The sequence below is a fragment of the Polyergus mexicanus genome, unplaced genomic scaffold, assembly GCF_030449975.1.
Source record: "Polyergus mexicanus isolate NDT 795.1 unplaced genomic scaffold, iyPolMexi1.0 SCAF_18, whole genome shotgun sequence".
In the NCBI taxonomy this organism is placed as follows: Eukaryota; Metazoa; Arthropoda; class Insecta; order Hymenoptera; family Formicidae; genus Polyergus; species Polyergus mexicanus.
Genome location: NW_027223338.1, coordinates 533,072 through 553,855, shown reverse-complemented (window position 1 = coordinate 553,855; position 20,784 = coordinate 533,072). Strand labels below are relative to the sequence as shown.

General features: G+C 41.9%; 1 protein-coding gene across 7 annotated transcripts in view; it reads left to right on the top strand.

Annotated features, from left to right (window-relative positions):
• Positions 1 to 20,784, top strand: part of LOC138941271 (kin of IRRE-like protein 1) — a 347,460-nt gene that overhangs the window by 74,612 nt on the left and 252,064 nt on the right. The window lies entirely within an intron of this gene.

Genomic DNA, 20,784 nt, shown 5'->3' with positions numbered 1-20,784 from the left:
GTCGCGGATTCGTCCGCGAATATCTGCCATTCCGCACATTCGTCCGGGAAAATAGGGGGAAAAGAGGTCGTTGATTGTCGCTCGCGTCAGAGATCCAACATCATTAATGTCGATACTTACTCATTATTGTTAAATTGAGTAATTTTAATACAGCTCTTTAGGCGACCCTTTAATCTTTCGTTTAAATAATTTGATATTCCGCTCGAGATGGTTGCAAAAAATTGTGATACGGTAATATATACATCTGTCATTGATATTTTTATGTCTTTTTTCTTCGACCGTCAGACTCGTGTCCAGATCTGAAATTCAAGTCGAATACATCCAACTGTTTACTGGTTTAAGTCTAATTAATAGTGCGGCCTTCTCGAAGGAATGTCGCGCTATAATGGCTCGGAGAAATTTCACGCGAAAGGAACTTTCGCGCTTGATTTATAGAACGCGCGTATCTCTTTGCATTTCTTGTCATTTAAATTAAATTTTTTTACACTTGCGCAAACCCTCGGCTCTCTTTGACATTTCTATCAATCGATTCGCAGAGAGATTACCTTGTCATTGTATCGGGTATCATTATTGAATTAACTACGATTGCGAGGCGGCCAACGAGATATCCCAGTAAAATAGAGTCAGTCTGTCTTTGACGGAAAAGGGGGGAAGAAGGGAGGGAGAGGATTGAAGAATTCCGACGATCGAGCTACTTACAGCGAGTTTTCTTTCTGCGTAAAATTTGCATTAAACTGCGACGGCAAGTCAGCGGCGCGGCCTTAATTGCTTACTTTGGAGGATCGTTACTCGTAGTTAGCTGTTTTGCCATCTTGCCCGACTTAAGTCAAGCCAAATGATACCGACCGGCACATAATCCGGCAGTAGCGTCGAGTCGCGTCGGGCAAATAGCTTATATAAAGCCGAGCGACGCGATTTACGCGATGCGTTTTGGCTATATCGAGGATGTATACGCGAGAGCCGGAAAAGCGGACGGTGGCAATCTTGAAGTTTGCGAATTTTCCTACGGTTGTACGTTGCAAGAAGTTTATTAGCCGTTCGATGTTTATCATCGTCTATTTCGTCATCGTTTCTACAAAGTAGTTACGTATTTCGCTACGAGCGACGAGTTAACTAGCAATTCTGAACTTCCGATAGCATTCTTTACGAAAATCTCTCCGATCTCTCCGTATCTCGTTCTAAAATTTAGACGGGACGGAGTTTAATTACGATGTTGATCTGATCGGTACTTACTCTATTTCCCTCGTTTTAACATCTTTATGCGCGATTATATTATTACAATCTCAAAAACAAGTTTCGCAAGTATTATTTTGTCGAGGAGCGAGGACTGACGTTATTTCGAAACACGTGGAAACTTTAAGTAAACTGATAACAAGAGTTAACTATGGGATAATTAATTCAACAGATAGAGCGACATTTAGATAGTACTTCAACTTTAATCACCATCAAGGAAATTTATCATTGACGTTGTGCGTCTCGTAGCTTTATTTCTACTATATTGGCTTAATTAGGAATTTTGCTGCGCGACAATTGCATCTTCAGAAATTTAGCTGCGTCTCAATTTGGTAGTATACAATTAGTAGAGCATACTTGGCGAGCAGCTTCGCGTCCTTACATTTCTGAAGCTTCCTATCAACTGTTTCACATCATTCCAGCATCGAATTGTCGACTTCAAATTTCAATCGGCTTTTCTTTCTTCAATATTTCGCTCAAGCAACACTTTCCCCAATTGTTTTCTTTCAATTGCTATTTGAATGTAAAATTGAAATCATTAAAATAAACGGAATGGCGCTTAAAAATCACTCTTAGAATAACGCGTAACAATAACAGAACCATTATTATTGTAGGGGACGTTATTTTAATCCTCGGCTCGTCTAATTACCTACCTTAGATCCTCCGATCGTGTAGGGGGGGAGGGGGGAGGGGGGCTAAAAACGATCTCGCCGCGCACCTGGAAACGGTCCTGCGACTCGGCGAGCCAAATGGCTGCGTAATAACTAATGGCGCGCCCTTATTCCGTCCATTACCTCAATTACAACTTGGGCGTCGCGCGCTACAATTGCGTCTTTAGAAACGCCTCGCGAGTCGGATCAATGCCGTCGAGAGGAGAGAGGGTTGTCGGGGGTGGCTCAGGATGGTAACATTCGATTTTACCGCGGCAGGCTACGAATCGGTTAGCTTAGATAGCAAATCCTGGAATTGTGCGACGTCACGCGCTCTCTTAGGATAATCCGCGCGATCTCCTCCCTTTTCTCTCCTTTCTCTACGTGTGAAGCACGCGCACCTCTCTTTGGAGAGATGAAAGAAGCCAACGGTCGCTGTATCGCCGCATCTCATCCTTGTTTGCTGCCAGGGGGAGTTTTTCAGAAAGCACACTTTTCGCGAGCGAAAGCTTCATCATTGTTGACGACGCCAGCTCTAAAGACTCCGGCTCGTTACTTTTGCACGGCGAATGACCGAGGAGAAAATGGAGAACGCGTGGAAAGAGAAGGCCCCTTCTTCTTTTTCCCCGACGGTTTTGTTCCGATGGTAGCTTGTTCTCAAGGATAATTCTCCGTCCGACGCTCGTCTTCGTACCGATGTCTCTCCTCGACGATAATTGCGGCTGCACACGGCCGCAAGAGCGTTGTAATGCACGCTTGAACGATCCGCGCGAGAATTACGTCGGTAATCATCTACGTTGACGGCGGGTAGGTTCTATTTAAAGACGCGAGACGTTTCTTTGCCCGTTGTAGTTGGATAACTTGTTAGCGATGACAAAAGAAAAGACGCAGGTGCAAATCTTTGTAATTGCGAAATAAAAAATAAAAGTCAGTGCATCGGAGAAATTAATTTGAATGAGGTAAATCGGAGTCATTGTTCTTCGAGTTGAAAATAAAAATAAATATTTCGTATATATAACTTCTTTTTTTTTTTTATATTATTGATACTTGTCACTTTTGCCAGAAATTATTGAGTCAGTGAAGATTTAATAACTTTTGTAATTTCCGTATACGGAATGCAAAAATTATGCAAAAAGAATGTACCTTGTTCCGAAATGGATATTTTTGTCTGCTGTCAAACGACACGTATATATAATATTGTCTTGAGATACATCGTCGATGAAAATATCGGAAAAGTCATTAAAAAATTTTTTTGTTTCAATTTACAAATTATTCAATCACGCGATCAATTTGTGTTGTTTTTCTGCGAATTTAAAATTAAATATTGAGATTATATTTTGTATCATATTTTTCAAGCATTAAATAACTTGCCCAAGATTCTCCGACACACACAGAATATTTTTAATTATACAATTTTTTTAAATGTTTCTATTTAAGAGCCCTAATGTTTTAGGCAACATACAATTTTTGACCGTGTATTTCCAAATGATAAATATTTGTAAATCAAAACGATAAATCTTGCAGCATGTAAAGCTATAAAATGCTTTTAATTGCGGCAGAGAAATAGTGTCGGTCTTGTCAAGTTATATACGTGTTTTTTTTTTTTTTTTTTTTTTTACGTGTACCCTTCGTTTGCAATAACGAGCTGTTATGACGTTAAAGGATCTTAAGATCCCACGGTATAACACATCTGGTACATTATTCATCCCGTCATAATAACAGGTCGTTATTCTGAATACATTAACGCGGAAATTATATCAGGCGGTGGAGAGATTTTGTAAAATATACTCTAGATTATTTTAATACTGGAGGAGGGAGAAGAGAGGGAGAGGAGTATGAATTATTACAAAGATGTCGCCGCGTTAAGATGAGAACGAGGGCAGGCTCTCAGTTTCAGATGAAAAATATCAAAACATCAAAACGATACCTTCTTGTCTCAAATGTCTGCCCGCGAGAGAACGGCGAAAAGACGATTGGTAATTAACCCCGTTAACAGGTCGGGCGCGTACGGAAGAGAGTTTTTCTTTGACGAATTTCTTATCCGCGTCGTACGCGCGTGCACAAGTATGGGCGCTTCCTGTCTCGAGACTGTTCGTGCCGAGTGGCCAACGACCATTACTAACCGGTAGGCGGAATCGTTTTTTACTGACCGCGTCAATAATGCGCACAAGCTCTATATAAGTCGTACGGTGTATAAACGGGAATACCATCGGTATCGCGCGCCGGGTGGATGGATCTCGGGCAACACGGGGAAATATCGCGACGGTTCTTTGATGGACGGACGGAATTTTTTCTTCTTCTACGAACGAAACAAATTATTTGTCGGAATTTATGATTTTAGCGCGAAACGCTCGCGGAAAATTAATAACGGCGTAGCGGAATGCGAATTAGATGCAGCGATCACCATCGTACTTTTTCGTAAATGGTCGTAAAAATGCATCTCTTTTTTTTCTCCCGAAACACATTAATCGTATCGGTTATTTTTATAATTCCGCGCCGCTGCTCATTTTATCGTCAGCGCAATAATGCAATAATAATGTATAAGTGATATATTTCCAGTATTATTACATCATTATACGGTAATTAATTTGCGGGATATAATTACGATCGCGCAAATAATACAGGCGCATATTAATTGATCAAAGAGTCGTCGCGCTTTCGCGAAATCCGTTGGCGATAAGCGAGACAAATCGTTGCGGCGTGAGGCATTCTTTTTCTTTTTTTTTTTTTTGCTTCTTTCTTTTTAATCCGCCACATCGTTTGCACATTCATCGTTTCGCATGTGTGCGTAAAAAAAAAAATCTTGCGGCATGGCCGGTTGTATAATGGCGGTTACTAAGAATAATGACTGTCGAGAGCGGATGAAGAGACTCGGCCATGTAGATACATATTCATGAGAGTAAGTGAATCTTGCCTAATATCTTACAGTGGTCTCTCTCCAGCCGATGTTTGAGAGCGGATACAAATGCCGTTTCGATAATCGACCACCGCGTTAACTTAGGCGGGCGCCTTAATCATTGGTCCTCTCCTCTTTCTTCCTCTTTCCCCATCAATTCCCGCGATAAACTTATCGATGAATATTGCAATTTACGTTCGCTAAACTACATGTCAGAATTTCTCGTCACAATTTAACAATATTGGTATTCGCGATGTGCGATGAAGAATTTAGATTTAAACATTTTTAAACGCATTCTTCTTCTAAATTCCCAGAGTATTTATTATGATTTTAATATCTTTGTAAACGCGATCGCAAGACTTTATTACTTCATAGCTTGGTTCAACGAATAAATGCGTCGTTCGATAAATGTTATATTTCGCCGGGATTAAAAATAAGAAAGAGATGGATTGTTTTTGATATTATTTTTCAAATTTAATCAAGAGTTTTTTTTTTCAGATTTTAATATTTCATACCATCGTACGTTTTTATTATTTTGAATACTTTTCACTGAGGTCTTATTAAGGAGAAATTAGACAGATCAGCTATGTCAAAAGTTAATAAATCTAATATATTTCGCGATTCATAAATTTGACATTGCGCACAGAGCTCTTTTAGTCCTTTAAAATATAAATTACTAATTAATTTATGATATAAAGTAAAGATTTGCTCTGTAGAATGTAATTTAATCTCAAAATCGTAAATATTATATCGAATTAACTTTTTCGCACGATTTTGACTGCGTGACACAAAAATTCATGAAAGGAAACATTTTAATTCTACAGAAAGAATTCTACAAATCTTTACTCCAGACATAAATTAATTATTAATTTTATATTTTAAGAGGTTAAAAGTAGTTTTTTTGCTTGTGTGCATAATGTCAAATTTATGGATATCTCGAAATGTATTAGATTTATTAACTTTAACGTAGCTGCTCTATCCAGTTTCTCTTTAAAATGTGTCTCGGTGATTTCATTACTCTTTCTATTATTTTTCTGAATATTTTACTAATTTAACAATATTAATGAAATTTCTCAAATTTGCAACAATTAGCAGATTTAATATGTAGATTCAGATATATATATATAAATTTATAACGTCATTACTTGTAGGAATATCTTGCCATATTTGAGTACTACTGTATATATGTACATATATAACAAGTTGTCGTCTTAAAATACTCATTTAATATTTTCGATGAATCTGATAAGAAATGATGTTATGGATGCGATAAAAGTTTTTAATAGCCTTTCAATAATTAATCGCTCCGTTGAAGTATCGAAACATCGAATATCAATTACATTAAAAATTGCGGAAAATGGTTGCGTGCGGTTTAAATACATAGGATAAGATACTTTGCGTTTTCATACCGCGGTATTTGATGACTGAAACATGCTTTATATATAATGATATACAATCGTTTTCGACGTGCGGCCGATAAACATCATTATTAAACACATGAAATAGCGCGACGTCAAAGTGGAATATTGATCTTCATTAAATCATCTCTTGTCTAAACAATTACATATGCGAGTACAGAATGTTTATTTAATTGCGTACATGTCGACAAATGGAGGAACGTGAGCAAACTCGCTCGGTTGAAATTGAAAATACAACACACATTCGCATAATATACATAATAATTTCTCCTATTTTTTTTTTCACGCGTAGTTTATTGAAAACTTTTATTTTTCATCGATTCTCTCTCTCTCTCTCTCTCTTTTCTCTCTTTTCTCTCTTTCTCTCCTTCTCTCCGTGTGTATTTCTTTCAAAGTGCATCGATCACGCAGCTATCGAAATTTATTCTCTCGTCGCATTTGCATATTTATTTTCGGAAATCGTATTACGTGCCCAGTTTCCCGAACGGAAAGAATAACACTTGACCGAATTTGAGCTGGGTAATATTGCGGCACGGTAATGAATTCTTAAGAGAACATGGTATATGACGGAGTAGCGTCCACGTGTCGTTTTGAACGTGAATAAATCGCGCGACGCAAACGGCATAGATACATCTGCGGAAGATGCGCGCGGAAAGAGAGAGAGAGAGAGAGAGAGAGAGAGAGAGGAAATCGCGCGCTTCCTTCCACTCGATTAACTTTCCCAATGATCGTGATTGAATCTACCGCCAAGTCGGAAGGAATCAATTATCCCTGCGGATTCCCTCCTCTATCCGAGCGGAGGGACTCAACGGAGAGACGTCGAATCAGAGTGTATCCCTAATACGTGTACGAGCCGGGAGAGAACGGACTTACATATACGATCGAAGGATTTCGAGTAATATTAATAAATTATTCTAGAAAAAAGGGGATATATGTAAGAATGAAATTGCATAATCGCGCTCGCGCTTCTCTCGAACGCTCTCGATTCTCAACGTAAATTGCGATACGAGTTTCTCTCCCTCAGTGAGGGAGCAGTGATATCTGCGTGCTTGCAGAAGATTTCCCGAACGTTTCTTTACAAAGTTCTCCCCGTGATAGACATTTTATACGGAATGGGACACGATGCAGTAACTTGCCTTCGCGTACGCGGCAAACTTTACGATTCGCAAGTTCCGCACACAACTGACATATATCCAACCTAAGGTAGACCGCAAAGTTCGCGCAAATGTTTGTACGTTTCTCTGGCGGTATCATCTTGTAACTGGAATGGCTTATGATTATTCAAAAACGGTGTAACTCCGAGAGGATCTTCAACGCGATACTCAGCGTAGCGGAATCGCGCTCTCACGGCCTAGTCGAGTCGACAATTAAGATCTCGAGGTATTTGCGAATCGCCGCAAAGTTTATTGTTTTCACAACCCTCCCTTCTCTTTCTCCCCTCTTCGCCGCTTTTTCACGTCGTACGATTTACGCGTCCGCCTTTTATTTATTCACGCTTTAATTACCACCCTGGTCTTCATCCTTGGTTGGCAGGGAAGGGTGGCAGGACGGATAGAACTACGGGGGGAGGGGAGGAAAGTTGGACGGCGGTTATGCGGGCACGCTTCTAAACGAGAAACTTGGGCGGGGGGGGGGGAGGGGATGGCGGCGTGATTAATGGGACCTGGTTAACGTCGCGCTGGTGTACGTCAGGTGAGAAATTTGCGTTATTCGTATATGACTGGGAAAAAATGAGAGAGTAGGGGGTGGGGGGAGGAGGGGGTAGACCTAGTAGTTTTATTTCAATGTTTCGCGAACCGAGATATCACGTTTATACGCGTATGTTAGTTATGCGAAACATAAGCGGCACACAAGAAACATTTACGACGAGACGACGATTAAATGCTGAAGAAGAGAATTCGAAATAAACGCGACAAAGCGAACGTTAACGCGTTCTCTCTTTTTTTTTTCCCCATTCAAGTGACATTATATCGCATACGTAGATATCTTTCTTTAGGACAAAATTTTTATGGCGAAATACTCGCTATTTTATTCCGCTCTATGGTAGCCTTCCGTAAGTCTCTCTGAGAAATTCGTGCGACTCCGTTCGCCGCCTTACTCGAAAATTTTATTGTTCGACGAGATTGCTCGTCCGCTAGCCGCGCTCGTAATTTCGGAGGGATTTCTCGCGCCTGTCCCGATAAATCTCGCGATTCGTTCTCCTACGAATCTTATGCCGCCGCCCGGGCAATTCGTTTGAATCTTGGAAGCTCTCCAATCGGGTATTCGGAAGGGAGTGGGGGGGGGGAAAGGGGAGGGGTAGCGCGTCTTAATATCGTTAATGAACCTTCGTGGGTTCTCGCGAAAAAGTATCTTACTTACTTAAATGCCCCTTCGGCATTTTGTTTTTAAATACGGATTGCATCGTAAAAGTTTTATCGTGAAAAATTTTCTTTTCGCCGAACAAAGGGATTCTGATTTTCATTGTAAATGCTACTTTAATTTTTCAGACTTATCAAAAGTCTTTATCGAGCCTTTTCACACGTACACTCAATATATACTTGGAAATTAAACAAATGGAAGTAACTTTGATGTAAAAGTTTGTTTTGATATCAATTTTATTATTTTTTAGAATAAATAAAAGTAAGGTAACGACAAATTTTTTATTAATATGTTTATTTATATCGAGCATTGATATTTTAAAATAATCGTAACGTTACATATAAAATTTATTTCAATTGACGATTACATGTAAATCCGCGATCGATATTGCACTGGAATCATTGACAGAAATGTTATACAAAATAATCATTGCCGATTGACTCCCTGAAGATACGTGGCGCGGCTCCACCAGGTCCGCTTGGTGAGATTCGTGACGAAGCAGGCAGCATGGCGCGATACGATCGAAGTCAAGGGGTGGTCGAAGAGGGCAAGGGGTCGATCGGCATTCATCTGGGCAGATAACATCGCTTGTTAAACCCACCCTAGCCTCCGGTGTAGCTAGCACGCTTACCTGGAGGGACGCCATTGCTCCCAACATCGTACTGACACGAGATAGCAACCCCAGTCACTAGCTCATCCACCCCCTCGCATCCCCTTTCCTCCTATCCCACCGTCTCGAGCACCACCACCCCATCGCTACCACGCCGCGAAGCATTACCAATATCACCGGAGCGTCGTTGCCATCATCATCACGACGACCACCACCACCACCACCACCACCACCACCACCACCACCACCACCACCATCACCACCACCATCACCACCACCATCACCACCATCGAGAACTCTATCACGGATTCACCAATTGAGCCAGCTGCTCCTAGATAACACGATTAACTGTCACTGTCGCGTCTCAATTTTAGCAATGAATCTTTCATTACGACAAGGGGAGGAGGAGGGGGGGGGGGAAGAGGGGATTTCGACGAGAGCCACCCCCGAGCGCGTTGATTTTTGCCGATTACTATCGATATCGTGATATGACCGCAAAGTCGAATCAATTTTTCAAAGTCACGGCCAAAATTCGCGAGCTTTATTTACGCGATTTTACGAAGGAATTAAAGTTGTAAAGTAGGATCATCGCGAAAAAATTTACATGCGTGTAATCTCGCGAGAGCTCCGACTCTCTAATGCCGTCTCATTGACGGTGCAAAGTGAGTGTACGACAAAAATAAAAGAGGTAATAATAATAAATCATCTTTATTATAGCTGTATAATGGGCGTAAAAAGGATGCTCGCCCGTAATGGCCCGTAAGAAAAAGACATAAGCCAGAGAGCTCGAGTCTCGTTCAACGCGCGCCCGGCTCCTAATTAATTATTGCCATAAATAGCTGAAGAAACACAATTAGCGAAGCGGCTCGCGTAGGTGAGAAAAAAATTTCATAAAGTGCCTTTTTGCGATAGAAAAACCCTTTCGCGAAAACTTTCTCCCGTTCTTTTGTGCCCACGGGCATTATACCGTGCTCGCTCTCCCTCCTCCTCCGTTTACATTGTTAGCCATTTAACAATTTGCATCGCTGTAACAAATGTGATTACCGGTACGAGAGTTCTTTGTTAAAAAAAAAAAAAAGGGAACGGCGAGCGATTGCTTCCGAGCAACACGCTCGGCAAGTTTATTATTTTAAATATATAATCGAAGAATAATATTTTTACAATATTTTCACGGCAAATTTTTTTATTCAACGCTCGTAAATTCGTGCGTTCTTGCCGAGAGAATACACGTAGGACACGAATGTGTACATTTGAGAGCGATATTCTATCTTCGTCGTTCGGGCAGCGAGAAAAATACAAGACGAGGAGCGATGTCTTCCCCGAGGAAAAAGAGAACGGCGGAGAATGGGTATCGATGGGTCAGAAGAGGGATGCGTTTCGGTTGCTCGAGGATGGCAGCCCCGAAAAACAATTGTCGCGCCCTAACGGCGCAGATTTGTCGAACGACGACGACGACGACGACGACGATACCTGGGTCCTCCAATTCCAGATCGAGAAACGGTCGGACCGGAATAAAATGTTGGGGGCGAAATAAATAAAACGTGATTCTCTCTACCAAGCCGAGACCCTTCGGGTATTATCCTCTCGAAGGGAGCCTTCTCCGCCGGAATCTGCACTTAAGGCGACAAATTAAATGAACGGTAACAATTCGCGTAAAAGTGCTCGGCTAAAAGAAACCCGCTCGCTGTGCACGGCACAGATAATCTTCTCTCCTCTCGAAAGACTTTGGGTTATATAATAACCGCGTCCTTTTTATCGCGTCGCGGTCGCGTCGCCCATTTAGCGACATTATGTCAGCTCGACTGTAAATTTAAACTTTCGACCATTCGCGGGGTTTAAATAGTAATAACCGTACGCTGAGATAATCCGAGACGCTAACAAATAGCAAAATTACGCAGCGAAACCTGGGGATTAATAAATAACAACTAACGCAAACAATATACCAGAACAATGATAGGCACGATGGATGGCCGATATAAATTCGCGTGCTTCTCCTCCCCCCGTGAGCACGTATCGCGAGAGACAAGAGTAGTATCTCGTTGGTATTTAGGATTCGTCGTCGGCTTATCGCTCTGCGCGTATCGATCGCAATCGATGGCGATCCTAGCCCCAAGTTGAGCCTCGCGATATCTTCTCGGAAGCATTCCACACCGGTAACTAAATCCAAGGGATACTACCTAGTCCGGTAATTCCATCGCCGTGCCCGTCGATGGCGCCGATCGACTGAATTCCGCTTTTTGGAAAGTAGGACGGGGCGGCATATAACCGGCGGCAACGATCGGAAGAGAACCATTTCGACTTCGTGGCGAATTCCGCGCGGCAACAGTATTAATGCGTCGCGTTCGTCGGCCGCCGCTGATGCGCATATTTACTCGAGCGGAATCGCCGCGCGCGCCTCCTTCTTTTTTTTCCTCTCTTCTTCTTTTTTTTCCGCAACTGCGAAAAAAATCGCGGCTCGCGCGCACAAGACGCGGACACGCGGATTGGAAGTTTCCTATCCCTCCTGGGCGTGTCGCGCGGGAGCGACAAAAATGTTACATATGTGTACATAGATATACGTATACACACATACATATATACATATATATGTATATAAAATAGGGATGGAATTATATATACACAATAGGAGAGGAAGCGAGCCGCGCAGGTACGCGCACACATGTGCATCTACGCGAAACCGGAAGCGGATACGGCAGAGGAGACGGTCACGGCGCGGCGGAGAAGGGGAAGGGGAAAGGGGGAAGGGGAAAGGAGGGAGGGGGGGGAAGGAAGGGGCGAGTGTGACGGGGACCGACGAGGGTACGGGCCGTTGCGACGGAACCGCCGTGCATAAATCCTCCGCTTGACGAGCGCCGTTGTTTTTGCGATTTACGTAGCGCGACAATATTTGCACGTTCGTTGTGCGCGATCCGTGTCACCGGTTTGTCTGGCCGCGAAAGAAGAATAGGGTTGAAAGGGGTAAAGGGGAGATAGGGGACGGTGATAATTATTCAGCGCTTGATGGCTTATATACCCCCTGTACGTAGGCGGGATATTTCGTGATTGAGAGAAAATATAAATTCATGAATTTTCCGTATTTTCCTAATATAAATCCACTTGACATCGTACGAGAGAGAGAGAGAGAGAGAGAGAGAGAGAGAGAGAGAGAGAGAGAGATGATATAAATTTTAAATATAAATTTGTTAATATAATTTTCTCACATTTTTTTAATGAACTGAAATTAAAGTCGTCAATTTTTAATAATATACATATCTTTCGCGATTAAAATCACTGTAGTAATATATTCCGATCCTGAAAAATATATGAGAGAGGCGAGTGTCAATTTTCGTCGCTCGAAAGTTAGTAGCCAGGAAAGCGCGATATCATTCCTTTCACATGCGGGATCGTTTAATTAGTCCAATTATGACCAATAACCAGTGCTCCGCGCCAACAAGATTGCGCTCGGGTATATGCGCGTTCAATGAAACGTCAGCGGCCCATAAAATTGACTGGCGCGAGATTTTGTGTATTTTTCACCGTGCTGAGCGCGTGCGGTTTTGCAGCTATAATCCGTATTATCGTCAAAGTTTCATCGAATATAGGAGGCCTCGTTGATGGATAGCGAGTTCAAAAGACTAATAATACTTGCGCTAAAGAGAGATTCCGAAGGATTAAAAGAAGGAAGATATCGTACAATTATCGTTATAGATTGCCTAAAATAATCGATTGGTCTGAATAATGCATGGAATCTAAAGGATATTCGTTTTTTAATTATTTTCAAATTATTTTTCTCTTGGACAATCTTACCTTTTCAGCATTCTAGAGCTCTGTTTGTGTGTGTGTGTGTGTGTGTGTGTATGCTCCAGCTGCGCGTAAATAGTTAATTTGGAGATTACGTCTTGTCAATGTCGCGTCGTTGTAAAGCTGGAGCGAGATAAACGCGAAGCCTGGAATTTCCCCGGGTATCAAGATCGTCAGCAATTTCGAGCGGAATTGGACTGCGAAATACTCGATGAGTGAAGGACTACGTTGGTCACCGCTGTCAGAAGCCACGCGCGATATTGCGAGAGTCGTTTTTTTTTTTTTTTACCCCAAAGAGAAATTTGGCTTCTATGTCGGATTAAAAAAAAAAAAAAAAATATTTTCCAGCCGACGCGAACGAGCCGACAAATTGCAATATCTGCTGGTGCGAGAGCGATCGCGCTCGCCGCCCGCGGGATCCGCGTATATATTGGGAGGAAGACGAGCCGTAGGCGCGCGCCAACGTTATCGTTATTATTATCAATTTAAACAGATCCCGGGATCAGTATCGGCATAATTACGCTCTGTAATGACTTGTAGGTTAATTGAGTATCGAGCCGGATCGATTTTCGATAATCCGTCAAAGAGGAACGCTTCAACTCTGGTCCAATATCGTCGCCGGCGTGGCTAGTCTTGAGAGTGAGAAAGAGAGAGGGAGGAAGAGAGACAGGGAGAGTGCAATCAGATCGCGTATTATCCGCTTTATTCCTCGTGTTTGCGTATAGGGAATGTTTATCCGTGCACGTGCGCGATACAACTATCCGTAAGCCGGTAAACGTGATTGTATCAAGGCAATGAATTAAGCCCCGCGCCACGAGGTTTATTCGTTGAATCTTGTCGTTTGACGCAGATTATTGAGCGAACAGCGAAACATTATACGTCTCATTCGTCTCCGTCGTTTCTTTATATCGCCCGGCCACCGAACGCGAGCTTAAAACTTACGTTGTCCCATAATTTTCAAATCGCTATCTACCCGACAGCGATGTATACTATCCGAGTAATATTGTATCTTCTTGGCGGGACACGTTTCTCAGGAATTGTGTAAACTGCGGGAATAATCGCGTCTGATTTGAAAGATGGAGTCACAATGTACACTCGTTCGTCAACTTCGTAATCTGCCATCGGCAATTGTGATGGTCGTATAATTTCAAGATACGCAACGCAACCGGTCGAGTAATCGATCGATGGTGTCAACCTCACTGTTACACGAATAGATCAGACTCGCGCGATCAGTGGCCGATTCATTAATATCAATTAGCAATTATCTCTCGGCGCACACATTTTGCAAGATATATCGAATCTTGCTCGAGATGCCTTCTCGCGTATCGAAGGAGAAAGAACGAGATTGACTCGGACGGGGTTGCGGTTTAGCGACTGTTCGATCGAATTGCGATTCTGATTCGCAACGGACGTAATTCCGACAAAACGTGGAAAACGTAATAACGGTGCGCCCTCTTCGCTCTCTTTGTTTTCCATCCTCACGCGCTTCTCCTCTCTTTCTCTCTCTCTTCCTCGTTCTCTCGCTCTTGGCTTAATCCCTCACTAGGGCTAATTGAAAAAAATGCAATATCGCCGTCTCAGCAAGGAAAACGTAGTATGATGTAACAGTTTAATCGATTCATTCGCGTTCGGTTATGATTCATGCCTATCGGAATCTGTTTCATCGCGCTTACACGTTGACTTGGAGCTTTTTAGTACCGACGACAACGCGTGCTTTCGATTATTCTCGTTGTCGTCGTGAATGCCGCGGGAGGAAGGAAAATTTACACACGTTCCAGACGTTCAATCTCGTTTGTACGGACAACTTGCTGCGCACAGTTTAGTAGGCCCGTATAAATGGACGATGTATCGCGACACATCCGCAATATCTTCCATATTTACGAAACATCTTCTAGCGAAGGATTAAAGTTTTAAATTGAAAAATACGAGAAAATTTTGGACCACGTGACATTGGAAGAAAGCGAGACGAAGAAATGAGAAAGAGAGGAGAAAGCGAGATGAAGAAATGAGAAGATTTTGAATTCTGATTTTTTAAAATAAAAGCATCGGACTGTCAATCCGTCGAGCGGCTAACGTTAGCATGTTTGCTGTCACTGATAGAATTTGCGACGAAATGCTGCGTGAGTTGGGAAAAAAATGAGAGCGTGAAAAACTTCACGTTTCGTCTCAAACGAATTGGCCGATATCCGTGAACGCGTGTATGCTCCGTGGTGTGAAAATAGAGAAAAGTGGTAAAATAATAATATCTCGCTGTGAACGGGCGCGGCCGGCGGTTTCTCGAATTTCAGTGGTACAGGTCGACGTTTGAAATGCCGGTGTTGTACGTCACGTCACTGTCGACTGCGTCTTCATACGTATGGAAAATGTAATTGCATTTCAAGTACATTGTACAACGCGCTTATCAAACGCACGTGTAAAACAACGCGTAATATCGATATAAGCCAGGCTACAAAATCTGTGTCTATCGCGTTTCCCTTCTGTTTTCTCTCTCGCATCTCTCTGCATTATGATTCTCTAGGAATGCTCTAAAAAATTAAGCGACGGTCTGCTGTTATTTATTCCCGTGGTTTATCGCGCTATTTGTGCCTAATCGCGAATCACATGGGACGGAAATGAAGGTTCGATGGAAAAAAAATAAAAACACACGAGAGATGCGTAGAGAGAGTCCGAGGATGAGTAAGGACGGGAGTGCACGAGAGGGAGGATGAGGGGGAATAGCGAAGTGGCGACTGTATTCGAGCTCTTCATCGGATTGGTCAACACCACCCCCTTCTCCTCCCGTTAACCCCGGACGTTCATTCGGGGGTGAAATAGGATCGGGCTGCTCGTATCGCGCAGAGAACACTATGACTCCGTTCCCAATAATAGGACGATACAATCATTACCCTTCCCTTCTCCTGCCTCTCCTTCTCTCTCTTTCTCTCTTTTGCGCGTGTTTCGGGGAAGGGAGACATGAATTCCCCTGGAAAACTACCCTTTGCTCGTCCCGTTATACGAGCGCTCTTCAGCACGCGTTCGGACCGGACATGACGTTACCGTCGAAAAAGCTCTATGAATTACCTCTCATCCGCTTTTCGATCCTTCATCCCTCACGGAATTGGGAAACGGGCATATCTGTTGAAAAACGTTGAACTTTTACGGCACACTCGCGATTAACCGCGTGACGAATATGACGCGCATAGAGGATTATTTCATATTTCAATAGTTTGGATATTTTAAACGGCGAGTTGTGACATTTTATGTTTTTCATAAACGTTTGAAATACAAGTGTGTGAACAAGGAATTAAATATTTTCGCAAATATATATATATATTTATACGGCAAATATATATATATATATATTTATATTAAAAATACGCTTTTGAACGGCGTTGGGGATTTTTCGTCTATAAAGCGCCTCATGCGCCAATTATTTCGTTTGTGTTCGGTGTAAGTTAATTACCAGGCCAGTTATTAACGTGCTTCCGCGGAGCGTGTGTCGCGTTTTCTATCCGCAAAATTTGACCGCGGCGCACCGCAGCAGAATCAGCATTTCCAAATCTGCTGGCAACATTAACCTCGTCGCGATAACGCGATAACGTGATGCGATGGCACTTGAAAATGACGATGTTACGTCGATACCGTAATGAATGATTAGCGGCGGTCGGAACAATCGATCGATTAATTCGCGCAAAATACGATCGTTTCGCGAAAGCTCCCGAAACGTAATCGTCGGCGCTCATTTAATAAGCGATCGATATCTCTCGGGTTCATTTTCGAATGATTCGAAATTCATCGTGTTATTATCCGCCTTCGAAATTTGAAGCTATCGAGTCGATTTTTCCTAATTTATTCGCGAAACGAATATAACGATAGCTGCTAAGGGCGTGAGGAGGGGGAGGGGAGGGGGGACGGGCTGGAAGATGAGTGGCTATCGATGGAAATTTATTTAAACGTCGCTCTTTAATTGGGCTACCTTATACCAAGCAACGTCTCCGTTACTCTCGTGAGATATAAACGAGACCTGGATATAACGAATCCATTTTCACGCCGTATGCGCCTGTTATGTTACGTTACGTAATCGTGACTATTTCGAATTTAATAACGCGCCTCCGTAGACGAGTACTCGTTGAATTAATTGCGTTAATTGATCGTTGCGGTATACCACGCTCGTACCGTTCCGCTCCACTTTCTTGCTCGTTCTCTCCATAATCGAAGAGAGATCCGAATCGCCCTAAATATATCTTTCGATCGAATCGATTTGATACGGCCGGCCGATATATATAACGTTGTATATTTGATCATGGAACTTAGATATTATTAATGAGCAAAAGCACGATTTGAATAAAACAATCTTTGTGTCTTGTAATTTTTCTATTTATTAAAAATAGAATGTTTTTACGTCGATCTTTTTTACCTTTTTCGAAAAGGCACAATTTTCGCGTAGATCGAATTATTTTTAGGAAAGTAGTGGAATTGCGAGAGAGAGAGAAAGAAAGCGAGAGACACCGCTCTCTCTTTCGTCGACGTATCTTATTTTCTCGCTTAGACGCTTGTACATTGTCCTCGACGTGGTTGCGGCTGGCATGTCGCGCAAAAAGTAGAGCAAAACCAGTGCGCGCCGACGGGCCGACGTTGCGTAAGGACGTTCTCCTGCGCGAGCCAAGTCTCGCGCTCTCGACGATAGGACATTTATTACAACCACTACCGACGACACCGACAACAACTTTCTCCGACAGGATAAATAACGAGGCAACCGGGCGAAATATTTTAACCGAGAGGTACGGTTGAGTCACGTGTCCCTAAGCCTACGTGGCTTAGGAGACGCGATCGGCGGTCCCCCTTTTCGTTTCTCACCTCGTCGCGACAGTGAGCTACCATCGTGGATTTGTCGGATAATCCGCGAGGTCAAATATTAATGATTCGACTCGTTTATCTCGAGGCCGAGACCTCGCGACAATGACGGAAGTCTGCGGATATTGTCGAGAATTTTGATCTTGACATACCTGTCTGAATGATAAATAGCGTACAATGGTACGAGTTGTTATTAAAAATGTTTATTTTCTCTCTCTCTCTCTTTGATTTTTTAGACAATCGCGTTAGAGAAATGAAGATTGATCATCAGTTTCAAACCGAATAAAATGTTAACGTGCGTGGAAACTCGCGGCTCCTAAAATGCCGAAATTCATAATGTCGATGATTTTTACTTGCCCTTCAACTTCTGTTTCTAGCGGCTATTTTTATACAGGCGGCTTTATTAAACAGTAATGCTCTCACATGTTTCTAATTGGAGTTCAAAGTTTCGAACGTCGAGGTTAATGCACTTATTTGTTTGTCGATAGTCACCTGGTGCTGGGCCTCGTAAATGTAATTTTATAACTTTGCTCTAATGTCACGTTAACGACGAAGCGCGAAATTATAAATTCCCGCGTCAAAGCGATCGCTGTTACTGCCTAACGAGGCAACGGAGATTTCATTACATCGGGGCGCGAAGGGCTCATCCGGCGTAATCGGATTCGGCCGGAGGAATTGGGGCATAATTTTCGGAAATACCCGTGACCGCATCTGCTTTATCAGTTCGATATTTCGCAATTTAATGGATTACATAATTCATGAAGGCTTGTACCGTTATAATGGGTCACTTTCGAGTCTTTCTCTTAAATGTCTCTCTAAATATGTTGCCTGTAATTTCCCGTAGTTGCCGGAAATAAATATTGATGCTCAAAGTGATATTAAAGACGATAACGAAAAAGGATATATTTAATAAATATATTCTATTATTTGATAGTTTTTTTTTTTTTTTTTTACAAAATCCACGTATTTGAAGATTTACGACTCGTAGACTCGTAGACTTCTTGAAACTCGCGAGACCGTTAGACTGTCCAGCGGAGCTAAGGAATTATTCGGCGTAAAATAAGCGGCAGTTAGTATTATGAGAATTGCTTCTTCGACTTTTGTAAAGCGCGTAACTGCGGGAGATCGCGGGAGAGGCGTTTGAAATGGCCGAGTCTCCGGGGCCAACCGCGCCATCCCACCATGAATTCATTCGCACCCTCATGAAATTCAAAGCAGTCGTTACGCTGCTGGCACAACGACAACGACGAGTGCGACAGCGAGAAGGACGAAGAGGACGAGATAGGGCGCGGACGATGTATAGTATATAGTACGTATGTACGTCGTGGTTGCCTATAGCCTGCATCTCTGTTCGCGCGCGCGCACGCGGTATATTCGATGTTTTATTTATAATTTGTTTATCTCATCATCTGCTTGGACCAGCCGACTTGTGTATGTAACGGTGTCTACACGATCCCGCCGGGTCTGTCAGTGATTCTCGAGCATCCGTCGAAACCATGAATAGTCAAACGTATATTTCTCTTTCTCTCTCTCTCTCTTCTCGTTATACCTACCTATATCGCCGAGAACTTTTTCCGCAAGCGAGTTACAGGCAATCGGAATGAACGGATGAGGAAAATAAACTTCTGCGAGCGAGGCATCCCGTTTTGGGACGACGAGAAAGCGCCGGCGATGTAATGTACAATACGTTGAGATGCAAAAATTGCATCTCAAAAGTATCTCAAAAGTATGCATGGAAAAAAGTATCTTTTCAATAAAATTTACAAATATCAGGGAAAGTATACGTCTTTTAACAAAAAGTATCGAAACCAAAGTTGTAGAGAATTAAATTATCTTTCAAATGACATCAAAGTTCACGTAGTTCCTTCCACAGGTTTTGGAGTAACCGTCAATAGCCGAAGAAATACTTTTCCGTACATTTGAAATTGGTTATTAACTGGTTATTAACTGGTTTATTTCAAAACCTATGGAGCGAACTACGATCATTTTAATCTCATTTCAAAGATAATTTAATACCAAACAAAAAGTTTCTCATAACCATGGTTCGAAAAATGCTTCCTTAAAAAGTTAGCGCCTAAAAATCTATGATATCACATTTTTACAAATATCTTCAAACTTGCGACATAGTGTCAAGAAATAGCGCAAACAGCGAATAACGGGGATAATAATTCAATATTTTTTTTTTCTCTCGTATATTTTCAACAACAGGTAAAATATCGGACGCGTATTGTAGAATAAAAAAATTGTACGACACTCGAATGGATTGGAAATCAGGTAAACATTCGAGAAGATCATTTAGTTAATTCTTCGCGAAATAAATATTGTATGTTACATTGATCGTTGCTAACGAGATTTGCAATCCGATTAATTTAAAAGTTAACAATTAACGTATAATTATTAAATTTTCAAGCAAATTAATGGACATTAATTGCCGAGAGAATTAATATTCGCACGTTAAAGCATCTAGATAGATCTAAGAGAGAAAGACAATGGTTTCGTGAGAAATGATGCCGATAAGCTGTTAAGTGATGTATAACAAATCGCGTATCAGATACGAATGTGCTATTTCGCCGGAAGCGTTCGAATGACATTCTCTCTCTCTCTCGCTTGAAGGTGTAGTGAAATTCGAGGACATACCTTACAGTTTCAGTCTGTCAACTAGAACGCAGAAATTATAAATAACTTGCATAATGAATTTAGCAATTCGAAGAATAGAGATAATTGGCATTATCGAAGCAAAAAATTTACTTCGATTCGCGTGGACTTATGTTAACTTGTATCTTTTTACGTAATTTAACGAGTATCACAGTTCCATGAAATTTTTGAAACATCTATCAACACCCTATATTTTATAGCGTAAAAAGCTTTAATATTTATTTATAAGGATATACACGCTGTCGCATTCAGATATTTATTTATCCCCCAAAAAATCTCTCGTTTAAATACATAATCAGAATAGATGCATTGATGTAATTTAACGGTATGTAATGCCAATATTTGAAT